This window comes from Manacus candei, unplaced genomic scaffold, assembly GCF_025592945.1.
Source record: "Manacus candei isolate 608988 ecotype Guabito, Panama unplaced genomic scaffold, ASM2559294v1 h1tg000237l, whole genome shotgun sequence".
Lineage (NCBI taxonomy): Eukaryota > Metazoa > Chordata > Aves > Passeriformes > Pipridae > Manacus > Manacus candei.
The window spans coordinates 202,082-216,941 of NW_026138285.1; the positions used below are offsets into that span (position 1 = coordinate 202,082).

General features: G+C 38.0%; 1 protein-coding gene across 8 annotated transcripts in view; it reads left to right on the top strand.

The window, feature by feature from the left end:
- Positions 1–14,860, top strand: part of OSBPL3 (oxysterol binding protein like 3) — a 94,697-nt gene that overhangs the window by 25,285 nt on the left and 54,552 nt on the right. Inside the window, exon 4 of one of the 8 annotated variants that reach the window (XM_051774913.1) lies at positions 101–184. The exons of the other annotated variants lie outside the window; for them this stretch is intronic. The gene's annotated coding sequence lies outside the window, so the exon portion shown is untranslated. The remainder of the gene's footprint in view (positions 1–100; positions 185–14,860) is intronic. 8 annotated transcript variants of the gene reach the window in all.

A 14,860-nucleotide genomic window follows, 5' to 3' on the forward strand; every position in this document is an offset into this window, starting at 1 on the left:
AGAACTATACAGTATAAAATTATTTTTAAAAAGCTTTAAGAAGGCTTTAATGCAGCAGCATGCTTTACTGTAACTTTCGCTGGTCTTCCCTTCTGTCCAGGTGACTTCTGTGCTTCCAAATGTCCTGGAGGAGACCTGGGCTCTGCTGCTGTATTTTTGGAGGATGGCAAGTTATTAAAGAAAAGTTCTTGTTCTAAGACCATATTTCATATGATGATTACCTGAACAAGTACTAAAAATTTTCCTTATCTTTTTTTTCCCCCTTGAGTTTTGTCCGTGTTTGTTTGTCTCCTGGAGGTTTTTTTTTACTTCCAGTAAATATATATCTGAACAATTTGACAACTGTTCATAGGTGTGTTTGAATGTACTGTAAGTAGTACCTTATTTTAAATAGCAGGAATTGTTCTCTAAAAAAAAAAAATCAAAGAAATTTATATTAATATTCTATTTTAGAAGTCTAATACTAAATGATTAATGAAAATTTTGACACTGGAAAATTGTCTTTCTGTAGCACATCTGTTTGGAACTGCTAACAAGTTGTCAAGTGCTACAAAATGAAGTAATTTTAATTCTTGGGGGCTCATTGGTTAAAAGCTAGATACTGTCAGCTACCTTAATAGACCAGAGACAGCAGTACTCAGTGTGTTGACAGTGAAAAAAATGAGACTGCTTCTGATTGAGAGACACCAATAGAATTTGGTGTAGGTGCTGAGAAGTATAAGGAGGACTGCAGAAATGCCCCGTCCCTTTCTGTGTGACTTTTTAATGCCAGCTTTTATTAGGCAGCAACTATTTGCTTCTAAAGGTTTAAACTGTTCATGTAGTTCACACATTAAAGACTGTTAATGTAGCTTTTAACACATTGTGATGTGTGAGTGAAGTGCCACTCCCTAGCTGCTGGTTTTATTTTGGTCGTCACTGGACAAAATGATATGAACGAGTGGTTAGCAAGGTAAAATGTACCCTAAGAAAAGCTAGTTTATAGTTTTACCCTTAATATGGTCCAGCATCTGGCCAGTAGCTTTCGAGGGAAAACATTTGGTTCAGGAGAATTGGAAAAAGCATTCATTGTTTAGCTCAAGCTTTGGGACTCCGAAATTGGATTTTCCACTGTATGGAGTGAGATGGGCTGCAAAGTTAAGAACTTAAAAGTACAGTGGGTTTTTATTTGTTGTGAGGGTAGTACAAAGTCACAAATTTTCTATGCCTGTACTTGGCTGTCTGTTCTCTGTGGTCAAATTGTAGTTTGTACTTCACCTTTAACATTTTTACATATGGCTTATGTTTTGGGTTTGAATTATCTGTTGGGGGGGTTGTTGCTTTGTTTTAGTTATTTTTCTCAGTGCCATGCAGTTATCAACGAAATCTAAAACAAACACTAATTAAGAGGTGGTGATAGCTAAGTAACAGCTGTTAAAGGTGTGATTCAGCATCTCCCTCTGCAACTAGCTTCCCCTGCAAGTTGTGAAATTTCAATACCCTGTATTTGCAAAGTCCTTGATGAAGAAATGAAGGTGACCAGGGTGCAGGGGCTGCCACAATGGATGTTGTGGTGGGTTGACCCTGGCTGGACACCAGGTGCCCACCAAAGCCACTCTATCACTCCCCTTAGCTGAACAGAGCAGAGAAAATACAAAGAAAGGCTTGTGAGTCAAGATGGTGACACAGAGAGATCACTCAGCAATTACTGTCATGGGCAAAACAGCCTTGACTTGGGAAAACTAATTTAATTTCTTACCAGTCAAATATAGGGTAGTGAGAAATAAAACCAAATCTTAAAACACGTTCTCTCCACCCTTCCCTTCTTCCTGAGCTCAACCTCCAAATTCTCTATTTCCTTCCTCACAGTGATGCAGGGTTGGGGAATGGTGGCTGTGGTCATGTCATCACACGTTGCCTCTGCTGCTCTTCCCTCCTCAGCGGAAGGACTCCTCACTCTCTTGCCCTGCTCCAATGTGAGATCCCTCCCATGGGAACCAGTTCTCCATTAATTCCTCCAATGTGAGCCATTCCCCTGGGCCGCAGTTTTTCATTACCTGCTCCAGTGTACATCCCCTGTGGGGTCACAAGTCTTGCTAGCAAACATGCTTCAGCGTGGGCTCCTCTCTCCACGAGTCCACTGCTCCTGACAGAAATGCACTCCATCATGGGCTTCCCACAGGGTCCCAGCCTTCTTCCAGTATCCACCTGTTCCACCATGGACCTCCATGGGCTGCAGTGGGACAGCCTGCCTCACCATGGTCTTCACCACAGACTGCTCCTCCCTTCTCCTTCATTGACTCTGATATCTGTGGAGAGGAGTCTCCTATGCGGGAGTCTCCTGCATATTCTCACTCTTCTCTCAAATTGCAACTGTAGAGGGTTTTTTCCCCCCTTTTAAAATCTATCCCAGAGATGCTTCTGGTGTTGCTGATGGGCTCTACCGTGGCCAGTGGCTGGTCCATCTTGAAGCCCACTGACATTGGCTCTGTCTAACACAGGGGAAGCTTCTGGCAGCTTCTCACAGAAGCCACCCCTGTACCCTCCCTCCTACCAGAGTGTTGCCATGCAAGCACAATAAAGTCGTACTCTGTGTTTCTCTTTGTCTGTGATACTGTCCAGTACCAGGTGCCACAGAGGGAAGTATGTCCATCCTTACCCTGTGTAGTTTTAGAACATATATCCTTTTATCGGACCCTTTCTAGAATCTTCATCAGCATCACTTATCATCTGGTGTGAGAAAGGCTGTCTTTAAATAATTTCAGAGTTTATAGAAATTACATATCCTAATACATGTATATCTTGATCCACACAACATTTATGTTGTAGGGGTTGACTTTGGATCTATTTGGCAAAAATAAGCCTGTATTCAAGGGTTTTGTATATTGCTTCTACTGGCAACAATTGCCATGACCTAATGTATTGAAAAATAACGCTCATTTCATTTAAATAAGAAAGTGAAACTACAAACTCCCCAAGCACCAAGCTGAAGGAATGACTGCAATGAACTCTAGCAGTTGCAATAACAGTTTGCCCTTGAAATGAAAGGAAGGAAGGGGAGAGAATAAACACCTCATCCCCAGTGAAGTAGCTTTACACTATATCATTAAATCTCACTTGACAAAATTGAGGTGTCTTGTTAAAGACACAATGAGGAACTTCACTTTTCATTTGAGGCTGTTCTCTTCCCACCTCCAGATATGCCTGAAAGCTCTCACTGTTCTTGGCTATGGTGTTCTTAAATTTGTTTTCTCCCTGCTCTAGTATTTCAGATGAAAGATTTGTGAACAATATCAGAGTATTTGTTAAGAGAAGAAATGTATAACATTCCTGAATATTGAGTATATTTCAGACAGTCTGTATACCAAAACTGTATCACTGAAACTAGCTGTGCTTTAATAAAGTAGGGGTAGGAGAGTGGCACCACATATCAATAGTCATCATCTCTGTAGGCTGTGGCAAGTACAGAGGGCAGTGACTACAGGCTTTAAGGAAATATAAGGAATGAAAGGAAAAAAGAAAAGAGTGATAGGAATTTCTTGTAACTTTGCATTTCTGCATTTAAGATATTGGGCTTTGTATAATACGTGTATTCAAAGCAGAAGTAGAAAGGCATTTTCAAATGAAGAGCAGATTTCAGGTTTCAGTAAAACATAATCAGGCTAAAATCTTATTTCAAAATGTATTTTTATTCCTGTCAGTGTTACCTTGCCTTTTTTATGTTTGAAAAAGCAAATGTAAAGATTTTTAAAACCTCCATTAAGACTGAAATGCAATTCAATGTACGTGACTATCACATGACTTCTTTTCTCTGAAACCCTAATGGAGTGGGATATAAATACCTCTGTGAGGTTATGTTGGTCAAGCCACAGATTATTTAGTGTGCATCTGCAGATTTGAATATTTGGGGATTTATCTTGTTAGCATCTTCAGACTGGGTTAATTGATGACTACCAGCACAGAATTCGAGAAATACTTCTGAAGTGGGATCTTTGACTTTAAGCTGGAGGCCCTTTTAACAGTGGCTTGAAAGGATTAAGGCACCACTAATACCATCTTTTTCCTGGTGTCTGGCTGTGTATGGGGTGCTCTAGCTGTGCTGTATAGGCCAATCACTTAAGAGTTGGACTCGATGATCTTTGTGACTCCCTTCCAACTTAGAATATTCCATAATTCTATGATTTTTGTTGTCACTTATGGGAATATAATTTCATGTTTTTCAGTTACATAACTATGCACCGCATTTTATTTAACTTATAGCCCAAAAATCTGACCATAACATACTGGATATGATGTATGCATTTAAAACACAAAGGCATTGTCATAGGAAAAAAATAAATGTGCATACTAAGACTTGATTAGAAAAGGATCATTAACACTTGAACAAGGTGCTAGTATCACTGCAGATGTGATATACAGAGAGCATGAATATCAATATGCATATACTTTGCATATGTATTGGAAATAAAGCAGCTTTATGACCAACAAGAATTATGGAGTTTGCCATGGAAAATGGTGCAGAAGTTCTTAGCCTGATTAATGGAATACAGCTGCTGAAGGTGTATTCAGTAGAGAGGAAGCTTGCAGTCCACCTGAGTCTCCACCTGAGGCATGTGGCACACTGATGGATCCGAGTACAGTGGCCAGCTCAGAAAGCCCACAGGATGCAGGTGTTGAGTGAAATGTCCAGATCTGTTGAGATTCTGCAGTGACTTGGAGCTAAGGAGCTTCTGCCTTGGCTTCCAAATGCTCTCTGTCATGAGTCTACTCTAATAGGCAGTGATCTCTAATTGCCTTTTGGCTTTGCAGCATCAAGCTGCTACTGCTACAAATGACAATTAGTAAAATTCCTCTCATTAGACTGGAGTTTGAGAACAAGGGATAACATGATAGAAAGTGCAGGACAAGGAGGACATATTTTCCTTTATAAAGACTATTTTATTGGACTGCATGTGTTTGCATTTCAGAGTACTCTGAAATGATTGTGAAAACCAGCATTGCTGCTATTTATTTATTTAAGTTAGCACTGGAAAAGAAGTTCTGGCTCAGTATGTTACAGGCAAGATCACATGGAAGGCTGTTTAGTGGTTTTGGACAAACCATGGTAATGCCATTTGAACTGCTTGCTTTCATGTGATTTATTTCATTTGCTACCTGTGAAATACCCTGTTTCAGTGCATGTGGACGTGAAGGCTGATTACTCTAAGTGGATGCTGTTGAAATATCTTGCTGCTTACTTAGGTGAGGAGAAGTCAAGCCTGTAGCCCCTGGAATTGGTTCTGAGTATAAAAAAAACACTGGTTGTTTATGTACAAAATATTAATTGTTACTCTGCTCTGTTCAGACATAACTAATGTGTGACTTAATTTAGATACATTAGCTGAGAATCATTGCATTCACATGGAAAGTAATGCATTTGTCACATGTATTTACTTTCTCATGCTTAATGCATAATGTCCAAATTGACAATTCCTGCATTTGTTGGTGACTTTAAGCTTCTTAGATTTGCTGTGTAAGGTGGTTAAACTGCTGCTTTTAGCTTCTAAGTGCCTCATCCTTTTTCCATGTCCTTGTCTAGCTCTAGCAAAGTATCCAGGCAAGAGGAATGGGGCAGGGAGGAAGACAGAGAGAAATTGAGCTGTGAACATTTGAAGTGGCAACAGGAGATGTGAACTCTGTTCAAGTAGTTTGTGAAGTTCCCAAGCAAAATTCATACAAAGTCAGGCTCCTCTGCACAAGGCAGCAAAAGCAGTGCATTGCAGCATTTATTGAAAGCTCAAATTATTTTAAAGCCCTGTGTTCTGGATTTGTATGAACAACCTGCAAGAACAAGCTACAGACTTTTCAAAATTAGTTGCTAGGTACCATAGGGAGTAAGACAAGTGTACTTTCCAATTGTGGGAATAATATTGAAATTCTGAATAGATTGGTGATTGGTAATAGGTCAGAATTTGTATGTCTGGGAATGCTATCATTTGTGTGAAAGGAAAATATGAGGTATGAAAGCTTTTACTACAGTTTTGTGTCAGCCTAAATGAACTTCATTTTAGGATGGAATCAGCTTTCACTGGATGCTATTCAGAGTCTGGCATGTAACTCCCGTTTGTCCCACTTTCAAAATCTTTGTTCAAAAACCTAGTGTTGCTGAAAGGAGAAAAATATAAGGAGAGAAATCAGACTCTTTTTCTCCAAGTAATTCAGTAACCTTTTTGTATTTGACACACGTATAAATTATTAGCGTTTTTATGTGTGCACTTCCTAAATGAGCTGGTATGTGGCTCTAATGGCATTTTAATTTAATTGGCCAAAATGAAGAGGTGTAATACAGAATCAGATGCTCAAAAAATGTTTTGTGTTGTACTGTATTTTCTCGATGTCCACCTTTCCAAAGTATGACACCCATTCAGCATAATAAGTGATAAGTGATCTATTCCTGAAATCATCTCTCTTGTGATGCAAATGATTCTGGAGTGTGGCAGGAGATCCTGCTTGTTTTGTCACTATGTTTTATCGTTTAATACTGACTTGAAGCAATGATCACCCCTACTGTTCATCTGCCTAACTGGTGTTATAAAATCACATTAGAGAACAATTTTTCAACATCTCACTCTGGGAACAATGTGGCAATAGTTTCAAAAACACCTATTTTATTATTCTTATTGCTAGTGTGAGTTTTCTGCTCTGGACGATCATTATAATAAGGGACATCACGGGGCCGGTGAGCAGTCAGGTGAGTCAGCAGACTTGAGAACGACAGTCTGAAATAGGACCTGGGGAATTGCCAGCACCCACAGACACCTTGTTTGTTTGCTGCTAGGACAGACAGTGGACTGATTTTCTTATTTTCTGAGTATGGAAGAGAGGACTGTAAAACTGAATATGCTGATGATGTAGCTTCTCCAAATGTAATCCTTCCAACTGCCATTAGTCATTCCAAGATTAATTTTTTAATGTGATGTTCCATGTAAATACATGTTATTTTGGTGTAACATCAGTAAAAATTGGTTTTTTGATATGTTTTATGATATGATCTCAAAAACAGTATAACATAATGTTAGGAGATTCAGTTCAATGGTTCTGTTTTAACTGTCTGTATTGCATAGGTGCATTTTTTTCTAGAGGACAGTTGAGTTATGACAATGCTTTACTGTCTGCAAATGTCAAGTTTTCTGGTCAAGACTTGATGAAAACTTTGTGCATAGAGTTTCAATATTGAACAGCCTTTGAAAAGGCAATTGCATGTCAAAAGTGCAATTTTATGTAATATGTTTTGTAGAGGTGTTTTCCTCCTTTATGCATTCTGTATTTTGTAATGTTAAAAAGATGTCCTTGAATACATTTCTCAAACCTTTTTTGCTAAAACTATCACTTGATGGCAAAATTGTGGAAAACACATTCTATGAAAGATGAATATTAGTAAAAGTTAAAGGAAAAAATATGTAGGTCAGCAGGTGAAGTAGGTGTGAGTGCCATCTGTTAAGAAAATAACTTTCAGTATTATGTTTCATGCAACTTCATATGTTGTTATTTTAGACACTTAGAAAAAAAAGAAACCAAATCTTTTAGTGCCTTCCTCTAAGGAATTGTTTTTTTCTATTTTCCTTTTCAGAAATTCAAGAGCATTATATGAAATAAGACTTTTTAAATATGTCTGAATGCACTTTATGCACTAATCGTAATTAACTACAGGTTTAATTTATTTTTGTGTTGTAAGTCCTGATGGTCTAGCAAAACCAGTGCTATAATGCCAGCATTTTAGAAACAAACACAAAACTGATGAGAGACTGGGAGGAAAGTAGAGAGAGGAAAGGCAAAGACCAAGAACAGTGGAACTCTTCTAATATTAAGCTGTTCAAGGGGAATCTACATGACTTGTAAACACTTCTGTTTATTGCTGCTTTTATAGCATGTAATTAAAATCCACATTGTTAGTTGCAGGTCAAGTATAACCAACCTCAAAAGTGCTATGAAGCAACCAAGATGCTAGACTGTACACATATAAAATTCTGTGTAAAATGACCTGTTTACTGTGACCGGAGCAGAAGAAAAACTGAATGCACTCATTAGAAATAAAAGATATGGATAGTTAAGTTGTAGCACCCTTTCACTAAGCTCTTTGTAAATTATTCATGTTGCTGAGGCATCCTAATTAAAACCTTCCATCTTTTAAACCTCTAAAAATACTTGAGAATGAGAGCGTAGTTTAGGCTTTTTTCATCACCTAGAATTTAATTTGTTTTTAATTAAATTCAAATACATATCTGCTAGCTTGCACTAACCTGAATCTAAATTGAAAATCAGAGGCAGAGTATCTTTTTCAGAACTATCTGGATCAATTGAAAATAACACACTTTCCACTTTCTTGACTACAAGTTGGTGATGACCACGCCTTCAATTTGGCCAAAGCAAAGTATGTGAACTACTCCCTGTGGCAAATGGCACTCTACTGAAGTGGATTAGGGAAGAATGCTGTGATTTATTTATTTTTGGTAAATATTTTTTTTAAAAGTTTTCCTAATTTTTGACAGGGGAAGTACTGATCTCGAGAAAAGGGACAGTAACTTGCTTGGGAGCAAGAATTTCTTTAATTACTTTGGTATTTTTAAAAAGTGAATATGAATTTGAGCTCTAAGCTATCAGTTGAGACTCTGAACTGCTACTGAGACCTGTAAAAGTTCTCATCAATTTTGTTTTAACTCTGAACTCTCTTGGTGGGGCAGGTCATATTTTTACATTTGGATGTCATACTGTAGTAGGCTTGTATAAGCAAACTTAGTGCATTAAAACTCTCTATATATTCCTTGTTCTGGATTGTCTGTAATAGAGTCTTAATTGAAGCTTTCTTTTTTGGCCCATTTCCGAATTTGCTTTTAGATTTTGCACCCTTGTAGCTAGGCAGAAGCAGGACAAGATCTGACATGGAAGCACTCACTCCGAAATGGATCTTCTGTTCTTCCCAAATATGGGTGCTACTCCTGCAGCTTTGTGTTTGCTTTCTTCCCTTTTCAAGGTCAAAAGTCCTCTTAGGAACTCTGTCTATGTTGTGCCTCTATGGTAACCCTAGCTGGATTTGTCTTCCCCTCCAGCATTTTGGAACTTGAGGAGATGATGGTGCGATTTTATCATCTGAAGAAAGGATCCCTTTTATGGTCTGTTTCCGGTTCAAGAGCTGCCATGTCAGCTACTCGGAGACCCTCACCTCTAGCCTGCATCTTTTTTGGCTGACCCAGCTATTGTGATTGTTACTTCCCCATGTCATATTAATTAGGCAAAACATTGCATGTAATCATTCAGATTTATAATCTGAATTCCCACATCTTACATCTCTCTGCTTTTAGATCTCTTTCAGTTCATCTTTACCCTATGCCATGAGGATTATGTTGCAGAAAACTTGATCCATGGAACCTCTTTTCTGGTTCCCATTGTCAAGGTGTTCATTACAATCATAAATATGAATGGATTTAAGAGCAACTGTGATGTAGAATCTTCTAAGAACGTGGTTCACTGCATCTGTGACTCACGGTTCCTGTCACCTGCATATACATACATGCATGATATGTGTTTCCAAGCAACAGGACAGTTGCAGTCTGTCATCATCGTCCTGTCTGTCCTTGAAGAGCTCCAGCCAAAGCCTTAACATTTTTAATTTGTATTTAAATCAGACACATTTCTGGAAGAGATTTAGATTAGGTACTAGGAAGAAATTCTTTACTGTGAGGGTGGTGAGGCACTGGAACAGGTTGCCCAGAGAAGTTGTGGATGCTCCATTCCTGGAAGTGTTCAAGGCCAGGTTGCATGGGGCTCTGAGCAACCTGGTCTCACGGAAGGTGTCCCTGACCATGGCAGAGGGGTTGGAATTATCTTTAAGGTCCCTTCCAACCTAAGCCATTTGATGATTCTGTGATTCTATGTATACTTTTTTCCTTAATAACAGCTTTTTTTTTTTTTTTTTTTTTTAAATTTGAAAATTTGGAATTAACAAACTTTTACATTTTGGCATTAATAACAAAAATACTTAGCACTTGTAGTACTAACTGTCCTCAGTATAATTTATATATAATTGTTTCCGACAACACATCTCTAAAGTGTCAACATTTATCTACATATTGAGTGTTCAGAAATACAGTGTTAGGAAGTAGTGACCCCTTGCCTTAGGTGATGTTAGAAAGTGTTAACACTGATCTGCTAACAACTACTTGCTGTTGTTTGGAATATTACAGACCTCTTTTGATGGTTCAACCTGTCTTAATATGAAAGACCTCCTGTAAAGAAATAATCTGCATAATATTTAAAAGAAAGCTGTATTGGTGCATTTGTAAATATTAATGTGAAGTACACTGGAAAAGGTGTCTTGGAATGGACTTAGAGACAGAAGCCTCTAAAGATACATTAAGTCGATCAAGAAGAAATGTGACATTTTAATAACTCGTGGTCATTACACTGTATAAAATGGGTAAATGAATTTCTATGTATCCTAGGAAGAACTGATCTTGTTACCACAGTTATTAAAGTTAATGAGATTTAAATTTTGAGGTAATAGGCCTGCTTATAAAGGAGAAATACTAAACATTCTCAAAAGGAAGTACTGTTTCCTTTGTACCTTTTTTTCTTTTAATAATTAAGTGACATACACAAGACAAATGACAATTCCACTGTATCATGGGAAAACAGATAACTGGGAGGGGCATCCAAATGCACTTTAAAGTTGGACTTGATGATCCTTGTGTCTCTCTTCCAATTCATAATATTCTGTAAAATCTGTGAGATCTGTGAAGTGGTTTGAGGTTTTTGGTTGTTTTGGTTTTTTGGTTTGGTTTTTTTTGGTTAGGGTTTTTTTAGAAAGTAGATGATGCCAAAGTGTGAAAGGAATAACAACACGTCAAAAAGGGCAAAGTAGGTTTGTTGGATCCTGCTACTTTTTAATGAGCATGTCTAGCTCTCCTGCATAAAATAAAGAATCTCTGTGTTGTGTTTGCTGTTCATACATCCCTCATGATGTTTTTCTTCAGACTTTGGTGAGGATCATTTCTGGGACACCAAAACTCTTCCAGCGTTTCTATTTCCTGTTCTACCTAAAACCAGAGATGACTGGGTTTGGGTTTCTTTCTCCATAGTTACACCAATTATGCCAGCTGGTCTAATAAAATATATTGTTTTATATTAGCCTTGGTAGATTTGGGCATCTCACAGCATTATGCAGTTTATGGGATCACAAAGAGACTATCTGATTCAATGTTACACAGATGCCTTCAATGATTTGACAGAAAAGTCATGTCTTTTTCTTGATGTGCAGGCAGTGCTGTCTTGAGATCTTGACAGACTGACAGATATTTCCAGAACTAACATTGTGCCTATCACAGCCAAATCCAGGAAAACAAACACCGTGTATTTCAGTAACACTTTAGCGATAATGACTGCAGTTTTGAAAAGGAATAAGCCTCAGGGCACTGTGAAGTAGCATTGTTTTAGTGAACAAAGCAAAGAGCAGTAGTAAGTGCACAAAAATGAAAGACAACCAAGCTCCTGCCAAATGTTTCCCACTCTGGGATGTTATCACTAAGAGAAGGGGCTTTTCAAGGTTTTTAGTACAGACTGCAAAGTGATACCATGTGCCTGTTATTTTCTTTACTGAAAATTATAATAAGCTTGTCTCTTTTATCTATTGCCTGATCATCCTTTGTAAGGTTTTCTCTAGATGAACAGCACTTTCAATGGGAAGGGACTCACTGCTGCTTTGTTATTTGAGGAAGGAGGACTGTCAACCTCCTTAGCACTGCTATATGCAGTGTACCTCCTCCCAGCAATAGGATTTGATCACAGCTGTTTTCTGCTCCACCCTCTTGACAGGAAGACTGTGGACCTCTCTGTTACTGGGTCACAAAATGTTTCTTGTGGTCCTCCAGCTTTTGGTTTATCAGTTGAGTGTTCAGTCATGCTAAAAACTGGAAGGGGGTATGTGGGACCCCCTCAGTCTAGCAGCTTGTGCTAGCAAGTGCTTGGCTAACCAGGCAAGGCCTAGGCAAGGCTCTTTCTTAAAGGGGCAAGGAGAGAAGAATTATTAATTATTTAAGATGTGACTATGAGCTAGGTCAGTCCTGTTAGTTATGATTCTTGACTGCGATTGAAAGTTGAGTGGAAAAGGTGGTATGACAGCTGACTAATTACTGTAATAACACTGCCATTACTGCATGTATTTTTCTGCATCACTAGTCACCAAGATTTTTAATATATCTATTAGAACATATACTCAGTAAGTTTTTTTTATAGAAGTGCAATCTATCACAGATCTCCTGGGGGGATGGAAACAGTGTCAAGATTATGCATTTAAAATGAATCATGTCATGTGCAGTATTATAGTCACTTTCTATGGCAGATGTCAGGAAAAGGTGGTATTTTTATATGTATTCATATTTCAGGATGCCGAATGACCTATTTCTAAATTTATATAAGATTTTTCTAATGTAAGGATTGAATTATCTGCCCCAAGGGTTAGTGAAACAGCAAATATTTGCTTTGCTTCAGGAGAGTCTAACTAGACTTGACATTGAAGGATGTTCTTTGATACCTTTCTTGGGATGTATTCTACTGGATTGTTTCTGGGGTTTTGTTTTGTGGCTGTGTTTTGGTTTTGGGGTTTTTTTTGCTTTCTGTGCAATGGAACACACAGGATTTTCTTTCATCAAGTTGATGAACATTATACATGATAAGCAATCTGGTGTTAAATGCAGTATGTTTGTTGTTTGTCTAGCTTTTTCCCTTTTCCTCTCTTTGTCTTTCTTGATTAGACAACTAGGAGAGTTTTGTTTGAATTACGTTTTCCTTTTTCAGGTCACTGAAATAGCATGATTAATTGCTACAATAGCCTTCCTAAGGAGGCAGGCTGAATGGAACTGTTTCTTTGCATCTCGGACTACTTCAGAGTAGTATTTGTTTATGGCTGATGAAAGCATCTTCTCAAGAGAGGTTGTGATTTGGGTGAGCACTTATCTGATGGAAGGCAGTTCTGAAATGCTTCCTGTTATTGTTAGTCTTCTTAAGCTGTTTGAACTTTTGCTTTCAAAGATAGATTTAATAACCTAGTTGTTTTAAACTGTTTTATGTTTGCTTCTGCAAGTTTCCTTTTGTAAAGAGAATAGCTAGCAACAGAACAGAATTTGTGTGCTTTGACCTTGAATAGAGGGAATCTTATGGTAATTCAGGAACTGCAAATACTTGCCTTGAAAAGACATCTCCCATGCTTGTACATGGTGTATCTGTAGTCTATAAATAATTCTTTCCTATTTTGAGCCAGATGAGACACCGGGATAGATTAAAGCTGGCAAATTGAAATATAACAGAGAAAGACATGAAAGCAATACTTGGAAAAGACTATTGCTTTGTTTATCCAGGCAGACATGAGTCAATGTAATTTAATAATAGCTACAGAGCAAAGGTTTCAGCACAAATTCTTTTTTAATTCTGTGAAAGTCACTCAGTGTTGCAACTCTGATTTGGATTGCTCAGTTCTGTGCTTGCTGTACCCACCTGACTCTCATCAGGCTTTCTGCTGTTCCTATTCTTCTATCCACAAAACCTTAATTGACTGCAGTTATAGAATGAGATGTACGCTTCCAGTTTTGCCGCTCAAAATCTCTACAGTGTTCCTTCACTGCTGAATCAGCTCTGAAGCAGCTGTTAAGACTATTTTTCTTCCAGAACCATAGCAAAAATAATTGCCCAATGTTAATTTTTTTTTTTACTGCAGTTTTACATATTTCTTTTCTGAATTTTGCTTTCTCTTCTTTTGTGAGATGTGGAAAATCTTGGATTTTTCTGTGAGCTTATTGCTTAGAGAGTTGTGAGAGATGAGACGTGATACTGAGATGCTGCTTTGAACCCTTGCAATTTAAAAGGTTTGAGGACAACCTGAGATGGTACTTCAAAATAAAAAAGAAGGTGTTACTGTTTTACATAATATCGTATGTTTACATTAGCTTTATTTGATGCAGAATAAGGCTCTCAGGAACAGATGATAAGTAGAGATAAGTGCTGTTTATGGGTTTAGGATGTAGTAGCTGTAAGTAATATTTCATATTCATGTATTCTTACTTCGTTAAAATGCACCTGGTGAGGTCATTTGCAGAAGTACTCTTGTCCTACTTTTGCAGCTGTTGACTTTATTGCAAAGAATTAGGACAATACTTAGCTGTACTGTGAAAATTACTGTCCTAAATTTATTTAGATTTGCCTCAGCCTCACACCTTTAATTTATCTTTTTGGAGTAGACCAAAGGAAGTGGCTTTGTGCTCAGAGAAATGTGGGAACAAATATAGTTCAGAGGCCATCCTGTGGCATGAAGAGGAGCAAATTGTAAAGAACCTGAAGCAATTGTGTCATGATGACCTCAAAACATCAACTTTAGTTGCAATCTTAGCTTAGTTAGCATAACACTGATTTTATGCCTGCCTTAAAGTTGCAATTGCTCTTGTACCTGGTGGCCCTAAATTCCATAGGTAATGTAAAATATCAGTTGCCCTCAAGAGGCCCAATCACTGCTGCTGGAAGCCAGAATGTGAAAGTCAACTTGGGATGCAGGATCAGTGTTTTCTCACCTTCCTGGAAGAATAAGTGACTTAATAGTTGAAGAGCAGCCACAGGGGTGTTTTTGTCTTCCTGAAGAGAATTTTAGAAAAGGAGCACAAAGTAGTTGCTGGAGCATGTAGCAGTTTTCACGAAGGAGTTGTGGCCATGATCATTATTCACATACACTTTCATGTTCAGATCTGGAAGTCTCAAGGTAATAAGTTACATTACTGGGAAACAGTAATAAAATAAAGCATTGTGGAGAGGGCATATTTCACTCCTGCGTTCTTCAGAGTTGGTAACAAAAGCCTTTCCTTCA